Consider the following 13,249-nt stretch of genomic DNA (forward strand, 5'->3'; position numbering starts at 1 on the left):
ACGTGCCTAAAATATGAAGCAGACCGTAGGTGGAGACTCCGGATTAATTCTGACCACCTGGGTTCTTAAGATGCACATCAATCTAAGTACACGATCGTTGTTGCGTTTCGGTCCTGTCGTACCCGCGATCTCTAGCTGAGCAGCGCGATGCTATAGCCACTTACCTACCGTGGCGGGTAACAGAAAAACGTGTGCCTACGCTGAGCAGCGGCGCAAATTTAGTGTGAGCGTTAATTTCAGATAGATGAACAGGTGAGTCCGATGATATATTTTGTGGCAGAAGATCGACCTGCACACAAACCTGTGCGGTTTTCTGCAGGCTGCCACAATGGGCGTTTTTCGCACGATGCTAGTTCAACCTCCCCGCCAGCGCGTTATTTGACAGTTTTTAGCTCCTACGGCAATCTGCACATTGAGCTGCATCAAAATTCCGCTGTCAGCTGTTCAATCCAGTAGTAAAAAAAACTATAGTATCGCAACTTCATCAATTTCTTATTACACTTTTCACCATCGTGTACTCCGAAGTTGTGAGAGAATCGTTCATTTCATCGCTCTTTCAAATTAAATACCTATATACGCTCAAAAGCTATAGCTAAAACTGGCGCTATAAATAATGATGTGCACGTTGGGGGGAGAGCAGCATATCATGGCATTTCGTCTAGACGTGTTCGTTTTGCCCAATTATTGCAACCACGTACCGCACGGCGATTTTAGAAGTGCACCACATATTGTAGTAAGCTTTGCCCAAAATTTTAATACTGCAACGTTTATTTGCGACATATTTGAAATGTTTTGAATGACCTTGCTTTGTATATTTACTTGGAATATTTTTCACAATAGAAGCGCGCACTTAAAAACTCGTAACACTGCACCAAAACCGATATTGCAGTCACCAGGACTGCGCACGGTTGGCCAGCAGCTCAGTGCAGCCATATACAGCCGATGCATGGCGGGGGGGGGGGGGTATTATGCCAGCGTCTACCTAGATTGGAGCGCTTAAGGCGCGGAAATTTGCTTTCGAAGTAAGTTTGTAGTCCACGTGCACTTCTCACAACGTTTACAAGGGCTTTGCCCAACATAAAACACCTTCGATAATTCGCGGTATCTTTCAGAGCCGCGTATACTGAATCTACTCTGTCTGCTTTGGACGTGTTCTTAGGTGCGCATTACAAAATTGCGATATTGTTTAGTATTGCTATGTCGCAGAGTTTTAAACTTGACACTTTCCAATTTTCGAGACTCTTTCGAAAGACAGCGCCGACATTAAATCAACATCTGCTTCCAGCCCATACTTGATTTTACATTTTATTTTAAATGCAAAAAACGTCATCGAAATCGGTGTAGCGATTCCTGAGAATGTCGATTTCACCATTCCTAACTATCCGGAGCTAACGCTGCAAGCATTGCGCATTTCAGTGCGCGCGCTCTACACGAGCGCGTTTCCGGAGTTTCCTGTCTCCATGCTAACGAAAGGCTAACGGCGCCGTGACTGGCAGACATGGAAGGAGGATGAGATTGGAATTTTGTACCTCCCCCCATGCCCGACGGCCCTGGCTGCATAGCGCCGTTGCCTCTTCACAACCACTCTCTCTCGACGCCTCCAACCTCACTTTGCCGTTCTCTCTCACGACCTGCCCTTCGAATCTTTCCCCTTTCACATCTTTCACGGCGGGAGCGGCGCCGGTTGCTCGGGCAAGTCGGTTCTCGTCCTTATTTGTAGCGTTAGCTACACTGGCCTAGCCAAGCCCGTTTCGCGCGGCACATAAAGAGCCGTGCTGCGCATGCGCAAGGATCAGTGATGTCACACGGCTTGCGCACCGGAGCCCGGAGCCGGCACCTCTCGCGCACTCCGCCGCCGCCGCGCGCGACTCACCGCCGCCGGTCTGCGCATTCCAGAGGAGTGACGTCGTAGCCGTGGTAGACGCACTGGCGCCGGCGCTCGCTCGCGGTGCAGTCGCGTCTGACACTGCGCTGGAGCCGCTGCGCTTCTGACTGGCGTTGCCAGTGTGGTATAGCCATGGAGAAGGAGAGCGCAAATGCTGCTCAACAGCGCAGAAGAACGGAGAAGCTTGACTCATCGGATCCCGAAGTAGTTGCCTGGCAATTAGCGGTTGAGCGTAGGAGACAACCAGGAAAGCTAAGAATAATCAGCAGAACCTTTGCTAACGCTACGTATATCCTGGCATAGCCGAGCTAAGCCACTGCAACTATTTTCTCTTTGAAATCTAGCAGAGCGTGCTCTCCATTTTGTGTCTACGATGCGTTAACCAAGGACCGTTGCTGACCCTCGGAGTACGCGGCGTCGCTTCTTTGACTCGGAAAGCGGATCCTGCCTCGTCGATACGGATAAAAAAAGTGAGTACCGCACGAAAGTGCCTTATTTCTGGGAATTGTTACCCCCAAATGCCCTTTGTATGGGCATGCCACGTTTGCTCGATGCGTTCGAAAAGTATACTGTGAGCTTGCCGCTTTCTTGAATTAAACGTTGATACATGTTTGTCACAGATCAAATAATGCTTGCGAATATCCATTTGTGAATAACTTTCATGACGCGTTTTCGTGTTTTCCTCGATGATACTGACAACGTGCGAGATATAGCGCTGCACTGACAAATTTAATTCCTTATTATATTGCAGTCATCCATGGTCCGTGGAATGCGTTCGGGACAGTTAGTGTCCCTGTGGGGGCGAAATGCTAAAACACCCGTGTACTTAGGTTTAGGTGCACGCTAACGATTCCCAGGTGGTATAAATTATTCCGCAATTCCTCAATTTGGCGTGCCTCATAATGCAGATCGTGGTACTGGCGCGTAAAACCCCATAATTTTTGAACGTTAAGGAGAGTCAAATACTCATGACAGGTTTATCACAGCTGCTGCTGTAGGCATGCCGAAACTTTAGGGCTTCAACTAGCGTCGCTCGTTTGGCGATACAGAACGCTGCTTCTGCCCACCATTCCCGCATTGTTGGCGATCACGAACGCGATCAGGCAAACTTGCGTAGCCGACATAATTTGTTTGGCATGTTTATTGTTATTCAATTCCTGGCTGGCGCGGTAGCGCCGTTCAAAAATATTCCCGCCTGGAATCTTGATCCCCATTGTTCTTGCGTAAAATCGCGCGCTTGCTGTTGCGTGTTACTGCGCTTGCTTGCAATGTGTTACGTTTCAACTCGTATTGTACTGTTTGCGTGTGGGCCACCTGTTTTATTATTTTGATTTCCGTTTAGTGACGGTAATGTAACTTGTAATATGAATTCGGTCGAGCTACAGTGACCCACGTTTCGAATCTATTGATTGCTGGTTGGCACTTCTAAAATATTGCGACTTTGTGGGTGCCTGCTCATGGATGCAGACTCAGGAACACGCCGTTTTGCGCATAATTTTCTTTCGCACTATCAATTTAACCCAGTAACTGTGCGTGGCTTAAATTAATTCGCATCGGCGTTTGTGCTGCAAGTTATAACCTCAACTCATAATCTACTCGCGCGTAGCGTCAAGCGTTGAGCAAACTTAGACACTTGCAGCGTTGTATCAGCAAGCTGAAGCGCTGGTAAACAGACCGATGCATGAGAGAGTGGTTTCCTGTGATGCGCACAACGATGGGCCTTTGTCGCAAGACTAATTATTTGCACCGCTGAAAAGGTCATTTCTTATTCCTATTGTTCCATAGACATGCGGAAATATAGTTACAAGTCAGGCCGCATTATTGTTCCAGAGCGGATTATGTGTTCATATACATGGTGTCTTTTTTTTAGCGGCAACAATTAAAAAAAAATGCCTGTGGCAGATAGCACAATTATAACCCTTGATCAAAATTACTCGATAAGGCGGCCATTACGTTACGAGAAATCAATATGCTTTTCGAATAATTTACTTAATTGCGCTAATAAACACTAACTACTTTGCAGCGCATATTTTAATCTACGCATTGTAGTTAGTGGGTATGAAATGCATATCGACTTAGAACGAGATTTGAGGACTACGCTAGTGTCGATATAATAATTTTGAATGTGTCCACCGAAATGCATTGGCGTTCCAGTTAGTGTGTGCTTCAATGTATGAATCAGCCTTTTCTTAAAAATTAAGTTTAAAAACTGTGCATTTTTACTGCAAGTTTGATACTGCATATATCGAAACCGTTGCCATCCTCAGAATTTGTTCCAAGTCGATATGCCTGGCATAATCACTAGCTACGATTAAAATATGTGCAGTGAGGTAATCAATAAAAGTTCTTTATTGTAACTGTCAATTGTTCAATTAAAAGTTTAGATTTTTCGTAGAAGTAATAGGCCGCCTCATCGAGTAATTTAGAACAATTTGGACAGCACAATTGTGCTATCTGCCACATGTTCTTAAAATTTAGTTCAGCTGAAATAAAAAGGACCATGTAGAATGAGAACATACCGTATGTTCTCATTCTACAAGGTTTTATTTTTTTTAAACTGATCCAAATTAAAAAAAAAAACATTGCATGTGGCAGATAGCACTTAGGCAAGTGCAATGGTCCAGTCATATCACATGCCTCAAACCATTACGTTATTAAGCTGCTTTCTGTGTCACATAGAGAGAGAGAGAGAAACATTGTTTAATGAAATGCTGGAGATGGTAGCCTGGCTATTCGCCTGACATGCTATTCCAGGTGCTTAATAACTTAATGGTTTGAAGTAGTGATATGACTAGCCTATGGCGCTTGTCATGTAATTGTCATTTTAATTGAGTATGTTGTTACCGGTAAGCTGAACCAACCGCTAAGTAGGTTGAGCCGCGGCGAGGATGATGACTGAGGCGAGGATGACAGAAGAAAGTGAATACGCCATTGAGGCCTCAGTAATGACAGAACAAGATGTTGGCCTTAAGAATAACACACGGATGCAATGTCAAATCGTTTGCGCCTTTAAATAAATAAATTCTAAGTGTGGCCTGTATGTGCGGCATAGGCATTTTTGTGTCCTCATTAACTGCTAGTTTCGACCGAATTTTTTTTATGCTTCTTCACTTGGTTATTGACAAATCTATCAGTCCTAATTTAAACCACAAGAATGATTAATACGTAGAATTTTGCTCACATTGACTTGCATACTTTGCAACAGCTAGGATAATCAGTTCAAATTCAATGCTGCATCTGGCTTATGTTTTCTCTTGGTTCTGGAGTTCATGTTACAAGAAGAAAAAAAAAAACAAAGGACGCCGATCAAAAAGTGCTAATAAGAATTTGACGTACGGAAGCCTTGATCAAAACACGAACTGCTCGAAACGACGGCATTCTGCGTCTGCAGGCAGGATATTGCCATCGTTGCGATACAGCGTTTTTTTTTTTTCTTCTGTAGTTTTCTGTAGTCTGGATAGCAAGGTATTCGGGAAACTCTTTTCAAATCCAGTTTCTTTAGCAATGATAGAAGCCTTTTCTCGTCGGTGGCATATTCAGCCTGCCACGTGCTCCGCAACTGCAATGTAAACGACATTGTTTCTTCACTTCTGATTCATTCTAATTCATCTCTTTGACATAATTTCTTGCTTCAAGCGGTTTCAGAGAGACTGCTTTCGCTGATGTAAAGATAGTCGCGATTCGCGCAGGCTGTTCTGTATACAATGCTTGGAACATATCTTCTGAATCTTCACATCTGCCTGTTCATGCTGCAACTAGCGGGCCTAAACGTGGGACATTGACTTCATAGGGTTTCAGAACAATTGCGATGGCCTTGCTCACTCAAGTGACATAGGCGAGGGTCGTGCGAGCTCGAGGGCGCGCGTGGCGGGCAATGGGGCAGGCCTCAACGATATTTCATGGAACGAATGAACATTTCCGGTTATGCTCACTCGGACGTAATCTGTGCAAGTCATTGTCAGAAATCTGGTCGCGAGGATTTAAAGCAAAAATTTTACGGCGATCCCGGCAAATTTGCTCTAAATCAGAACGCTCAGGGCAGTGGCGTATCAGGTGGGGGTGGGTGACCGGGCTTCCGCCCCTCCCCCTCTCCTAATTTTGTCTATTTCTTTACGGCCGGCGCCCTGCTCCCTTTTGTGCCTGGCACGTCGCCTATATTAACAAAGGCGCGTATCCTTCGAACGTGCGGCTATTATGGGCATTCGCGTCTCAACGCTTCTCCGACGCCTGGGAGCTTAAAAGAACGAAGCACCACAGTCAGGACGATCGCAGTGCTTTAGCTCCCCCAACCCGACCCCTGAAAAAAATATCCGGGCTACGCGCCTGGCTCAAATTACGTCGCGAACATTCTGAGTGCGGTTACCCCGGAAGTGTTTCGTTGCGTAGAACATCGTTCAAGTTGACCAGTGACCTCGCTTGGCCGCGCGTCCTTGAGTCGACGCTGCCATTCAACATGTCCCAAGAGGAGGCCTTGTCACGTTTTCTGAAAACCTATGACGCGCGGCGCATATATGTTCCTGCCTGCACGTTGCATCAGGAACTGGTACATGTGAAGGACATGGTGTAGAATTGTTTTTCGGCGCAAACTGCTACTACATTTAAATCCACAAAAGATGCAATTTCGAAAAAGGGCTTGCAGCATGTGTATGATTTGAAAACGAAAAATGTCGCTTGCGATGTAGTTGTGGATGACGTGGCAACCTCCAACCATGGCACTGGCCTTCTTGGACAAGGATGTTGTTATCGCCAAGAATCCGGATTTCACGGTAGTATATCGGGAGCTTGCTACCGGGGCTACAGATAAGGCCGAATTGCAGCGATGGCATTGTTGCATCTGCATACGGAAGATACCTAGGTCGGATTTCTAACAGTTAGTGTTTCCAAACAAGGCTGCGGTATAAATGAGTCGGAACTCTTACCAGTCATATGCAATAAAATCTTTTTATAGCGAAGCCCAAGGGGGAGCCAAAATTACGTCATTATATTCATTACTGCCGTTCACTGCAATACATGCGCAATGTCGCGCACAAATTTCAACTTGTATAGAAGAAGACGGCTTTTCGGCCAGCAGAACCACTACATGGCCACGTGCTCGCTGAACTTCTGATGAAACAGCAAAAGAAACTTCGGTGTCCTTAACACACCACTTCTTAGCATCTGACACGATTGCCTTTACGATAGCTGCCTTCTGTTTCAATGTGATGATCTTTCGTTACCGCTTTTATTTGGGTCGTCTCCAGCATCGCGAAACCGCTGAAACGGTGACGGTTGAATAGGTTGCACGCTGCGACACCAACAATGCTCGTCATGTGCGAGCAGCACGTGGTACACACAGGGAGGCGTGGCCTCTGAAATTGCACCGGCGCAATCTCTGAGGCCTCGCCTATAGCTGCACTAACTAGCCTGCGCGGTGCCGCAGTGAGAGGAATTGCCACGGCGATCTAGAGTCTGCTTATGCGCACCTACGCGTAGTGGTGACAAGGGCCAGTGTTGAACGGTGGATTCAACGCAAATACGTAAACGTTTTAAACATCGGCAAGGACTGTGTGCTCTACCCTGCGGAAAGCAGAAGCGAGCCTGCAAGGGTCGGGCATTTCTTTTTTCGGAGAAAACTGAAGTTTGGTGTATCTATTGGCAGGATAATTTTACTTCGTTGAAACGAGGTTATAAAAACATTCATCTCTTCGGTGATTTCAGCGGGAACGTCATTTTGTTGTATACAGTAATTTGTTATATCCTGTTTCACTGTAACATATTTGTTAATCTTTTGTCTTACCTTCTAATTGCAGGTGCAAAATCTGAGGCCAAGCATCATTAGAACGCGCTAAATTTTCTGCGGGTGCATCATCAGCCTGTGGAAATGTCTAAGCCAGTTCCCTGAATTGTGAAGTGACCAATTATAACAGACAGCCACAATGCAAAACTCTAGGAAGTGCATTAGAAACATTTTGCTTATGTAGTGGCATGTTACTGATTTATTAAAAATTCTTTCAAACCATTGACCACTTTAGCAATTTATTTGTGTGAACAATCTTGCTTTATGTTAAGCCTACGTGGCTTTGACACTTGTTTATCGCTTTTGTGGCTTTGCCAATGTTTCAGTGTTGCTATGGTAGGTTGTAAGAAATGGGCCATAGGGATTGGTACTGTCGGTAAAGCCAACCTTTTTTCAATATTGCAAAGAATACGAACATCCTCATTGATTTCTCTATGTAGCAGATAACAAGGAGACACTCAATTCCTTTATAATTAATGCTATAATGGAAGGGTGTTTGGTGTATCTAAATTCTTGAGTGTGTCAAACATCCATGCAAGGAAAAATTCTGTAATAGTGTTGCAGGAGTCTTTGATATTATTCCATCTGCAAATCTAGATCAGTGTTGACAACGTACGTAAAATTATATTGGGTCTTCCCGGACCATAATGAGCAATGTATGCCGTGTCTAGCAAGATCACTGAAGCTACGCAACATTTCGTTGGATAGTTGACATCGGAAGGAGACAGACCATCTCGATTGTAATATGATGTAATTTCAGCTTCTAGAGACTTTAAAGTATGCTAGTGCTTCCCCTAGCTCACAATAGATTACGTGTTGAACTAAAGTTTAGAGAGTTCAAATCCGTTGTACTTAATATAGTATGTATATATTGACAGTCACCGTGTTTATTCCTTATTTGTTTCTTCACTTTTTTTCCACAACGGGAAGACTTGGTAACTTTATGGAATACATTGTGTTGAAATAACCTACGTCGTGTTCAGATTTCACGTCCTGTGCACTTTAGACTAAGTATATTTACACTCACTATCTTTTGTAAATACTGTAAACCAATTTAGGGCTTAATTAGCTAAATACGAACGGCTAGAAAAGGTCATGCCTTAGTTGGCAAGTAGATGTTCAAAGCATTTAAAAACGTTTTCAAGACATCCTCAAAACGTCCAGCAGAACGTTTTGTAGCCGTTTTCAAAACGTTCGCAAGATGTCTTGCAAGACGCTTTCTAGCCGTCTTTAAGACGTCTACCAGATGTCTTGCAAGACGTCTGATATCCCAAATTTGGCGGTGCATTGGACGGTCTTAGAGACGGCTACAGAACGTTTTAAGACGTCCGACAAAATCTTGGTAAGATGTCTTCAAGAAGTCTTAATATCTTGCCAGAACGTCTCCAAGACGTCCTGTCAACGTTTAAAATGGTTTTGAAGACGTCTTGCTTATCTTGTCAAGACGTCTTGAAGACGGCTTCTAGACCAATGTGTGTTCAGTGGGTATTGAGGTGGGCGCAGCTTCGGGTTGAGGTCAAGCACCCCTTTCCAAGCGTTCAGGTCCCATAATGGCCGAGCACCAGGCCGGGAGCGCGCTTGCACCTATTTTACCGGTAGGTACCCGGCGGCAGCACTTGCCTCCCAAAGCCGCGGCGGATGCTCGTCTACAAAGCCGTCTGTGGTTGGACAAGCGGCGCCCAGAGACAAGAGCTGAAATCTCTATTGGCCCCTCTTTCGAGATGTGGACCCCCACGACAGCCGAGCACCAAGCCAGGGGACATCTCTACCCATGAGAAAAAAAAATGTCACAGTTTCGCCCTAAGGGCGAAGCAATGAATGCGATAGCAACACAGCAATGTCATACGAAGTAAGGTGAGCGGCTTTGGTAACAGTATGAATTGTAGTAAACATGAGCTGATTAAGTAAGCAGGTGTGCTGCGGCGTAAGTAGACCGACATGAAGAGAGACTCGATGACCACGAGAAGGCGCGTGTGAAACGATGGTGTTGATGAGAAGCGCTTCCCGTGGGCAGCGCGCGTGCGAAGGGACACACCTGTAGCGCTGCACTGCCGATCCGGGCAGCATTACATGTGTAGCGTGCGTTGGAAAATGTGGCCCGACTATTACTAACTGAATGAACAAGCGTGGTGTGAGCGCGCACAAACATGAAGAGATCACACTGAATGACTGCAGACAACGACTGTCAAAACGCTGGCAGCAAGCATACGCCGCTGCGGGCGAAGGTACGTGCGGTCTATCGCTTCAACAGGAACTGAGCCGCGAATGCACGGCTCATAAAGGTCAGAGCCGTGTGGAGATAAGAGACGGTGCGGCGAGCGACGAGCGCGGTTGTTGGCAGAAGAAAAGTGCGCCCCCCCCCCCCCCCCCCCCCCCCCCCCCCCCGCTTCCTCCGGCGCTGGCATCCCGCTTCCTTGCTTGCGCGCGGGAGAGATAAGAGACCGTGCGGCCGAGCGACGAGCGCGGTTGTTGGCACAGTAGAAGTGCCCCCCCCCCCCCCCCCCACGCTCCCTCCGGCGCTGGCTTCCCGCTTCGTTGCTTGCGCGTGGGGGATTGAGTGCGTTCGCTCTCCGTGATAGCGTGCGTCCCAGCACGCTTGCGCTCGGGCATACGGCGCGCGGTGAAGATTTTATCTATACGGAACCTCACGGCGACGGCGACGACAACGGCGACGGCGACGGCTACGGCGACGGCGACGGCGACGCCGACGGCAGAAATCCGGTTGAAGTGTCCATATAATTGCTATCGCAATAAAAACTGGTGGTGAAATTGTCATCCACCCTGGCTGATGACAATTTGTTCTGAACCGCTTTTCGCCCGAAGCTTCGCGACCTATGTGGATCGACCTTGTAGGATTGGTGTACCTGTTGTTTTCTCGACGCCACGCAAGTTGACTGGACTGTGTCCGCGCATTAGCCGCGTTGACAAAAAGTCAGGATGCCAGAAAAACCGCACCAGACCTTGCGTGAAGTGTGCGACTGGCGTTGTATATGAGATAACGCTGAAATGTGGAAAGTCCTACGCGGGCCAAATGGGGAGATTTGTCAATGACCGGGCATGGGAGCATGAATTGTCAATCATGAACAAAGGTAATGTGCACTTACCTGCGCATTGCATGGTTTGCTTGGCCGGCTTATGTGAGCCACTACTGCGTGACATTAAGATAATTGGCAAGAGTGGTGATACGCTAACTAGAGAACTTTTGGAGGCCTATCACATAAAAGAGCGAGGCATGAGTTGTATTAGTGATATGTCTTTTTCGGTTTTACAACGTCACTGTAATCACCTTAGACGACACTGACAGACACATGCGCATTTGTTGAATCCCTCCTGCTCTGCTGTTAGAATAAAACAGTTGAAGTTCAGTGCCTGACCTATCGTTTCCTACTTTTCTTTCCAAGTCTTCCTTTTCCTGTTCGCGCAACCATGCTTTCCTCAAAATAAGGAAGCAGACAGGCACAGCTGTCACTTGAACATTCAACTGACGCATACATATCGCAAGAAAGAGAAAAACATATTTGTGGGAAGATCGACAATACTAGCATCCAACTAATTCCACTCGTGAATCGTAAAAATAAAAAAATAAAAATATGCTTAGCACCCAGAGAGGTCCCAGGCACAAGGGTAAGAACAGAATTTTTTTTATTGTGCTATTGACAAACACCATAATGATAGGGTTATATAAACCAATGTAAAAACCTGTAGTTAGTATTGTTAGTAATGTAAAATGTTAAACCTGTAAAGAGTGTAAACTAAAAATCTTAGCCCAGAAGGCCGACCAGCGTCGGTCATCTCTGCGTTCCCACCACCCCCTCTTTGTCGGCGTTCGAAGAGCTTGCGCATCTAGTTTGCTTTCCTTCCACTCTCCCGTGGTGGCGCTGCCGTCGAAACGTCACGCGTGTTTAGCTACCTCCGGCTCTTCGGGGCGGCGGTTACATGCTCGTCTCTGTTCCTACTGTTGCTCTTCGTAGGTGCGCTCCTCCTCGGGAGTTCGAACTATACGCGAATATTGTAGCGAAGTGACGCAGCAGTTAGTGTTTGGACGCATCAGCTCACCAGGGAGACGACGATGAAGGGGGATGAGCTCTGGCAGCGGCAGGTGCAGATCGGCAGGTACGACGACAAGAAGTAACGTTTGAAGAAACTAGATTTATTTAACTTGGCATTAACTTTAGCTCATAAAAACTGTACACACATATTATACATGAAACGATGTCATACCGATCGTCGACGGCCTGCCTGACCGGCCTGGTCTCCCGTGGTGAAGTGGCGCCGTGGGCTGCTGTGTCCTTGCTCACTCCCAAAATGACCAAAAACCCCTTCCTTAAATGTGGTTCCACAGCATCCACGGGGCCCGCGGACCCGTGGGAGACGCAAGCCTCTATTCGTCAATCAGGCAAGCCGTCGTGCTCCAATAGGGGCCAGAGTTTTGGGGACCACGCAGACATGGTCGCAACAATAGACCGTGAACTGGCATGACCTTTCCCCCCCCGTACAGCCGCGCGCGGAGCGACCGCGCTTTACACGTGCACACACTCGTTCAAACCCGTTTCGGTATTCCTCAAGGTCGGGCGCGGCATACGTTCTTCGCGACACCTTCCCCCTACGAAAAAGAGTGTCCCACTCGTCTCTACAGAGCACTTCGAACTTGAAAAGAAATTATGACTCTAGAAATTAAACACATACATGAGGGGTTATAAGAAGTAATGGAAAAATAAAAACAGAAATGAACAAGCGCGTTTTAACAAAAAATGTAAAAAACCGCGAGCGATCGCGACACACAAAAATTAACACTAAAGTTCTATTCACTGGTGCTGTAATATACATCAGTATCTGTGTCGTAAGCAGCGATGGTTGTAGGTTCGGCCTCGTTGAGAAATGTCCTCCAGTCGGAGTAAAGTTCAGTCCCAGCGTCCGAGCTTTCGACTACGGGCACCTTGTCGTTGGTCTCTGTCTCGCACACACGATCACACGAGTCAAGCTTCCGATCACTACGTGGACCGCACTCACGCACACCACCACTTAAGTCGCACTCACGCACATCATCACTTGAATAGCACTCGCGCACATCACCATGTGGGTCACACACCTCCTCTGGATGTCCGTCAACAGACTCGTCGTCTGCGTCCTCATCATCGGAACCCTGTCGCACGTGGCAAGGTTTTAATCGCGCAACATTCACAACGTCGCGCTTTTTGCCAGTTCGATCCACGACCTCCCAGTTGTTCTCGCCGACTCGCCTAACAAGGCGGAAAGGCCCATGGTATCGGTGAAGGAGCTTTGTCGTCTTTCCCCGAGCTCTGAAGGGAGTCCACAAGTGCACCAAATCCCCCGCATGGTAGACTGCACCACGCCGTTTAGCGTCATAGCTGCGTTTGTTTTTTTCTTGCTGACGCCTCTCTCGTTCGTTCACTAATTCGCGAGCACGCTGAAGCCGGCGGGCCACTTTCCTGGCGTCCAGCGTGCAGTCGAAACCGCGTTGCGCGCCCAGCCCTACATCTATAGGAAGCGCTGGCTCATGTCCGTGAAGGAGAAAGAACGGGGTGAATCCAGTTGTCTCGTGGGTGGAAGAATTGTAGGCAAAAAGC

The sequence above is a fragment of the Dermacentor silvarum genome, unplaced genomic scaffold (genome assembly GCF_013339745.2).
Source record: "Dermacentor silvarum isolate Dsil-2018 unplaced genomic scaffold, BIME_Dsil_1.4 Seq710, whole genome shotgun sequence".
Lineage (NCBI taxonomy): Eukaryota > Metazoa > Arthropoda > Arachnida > Ixodida > Ixodidae > Dermacentor > Dermacentor silvarum.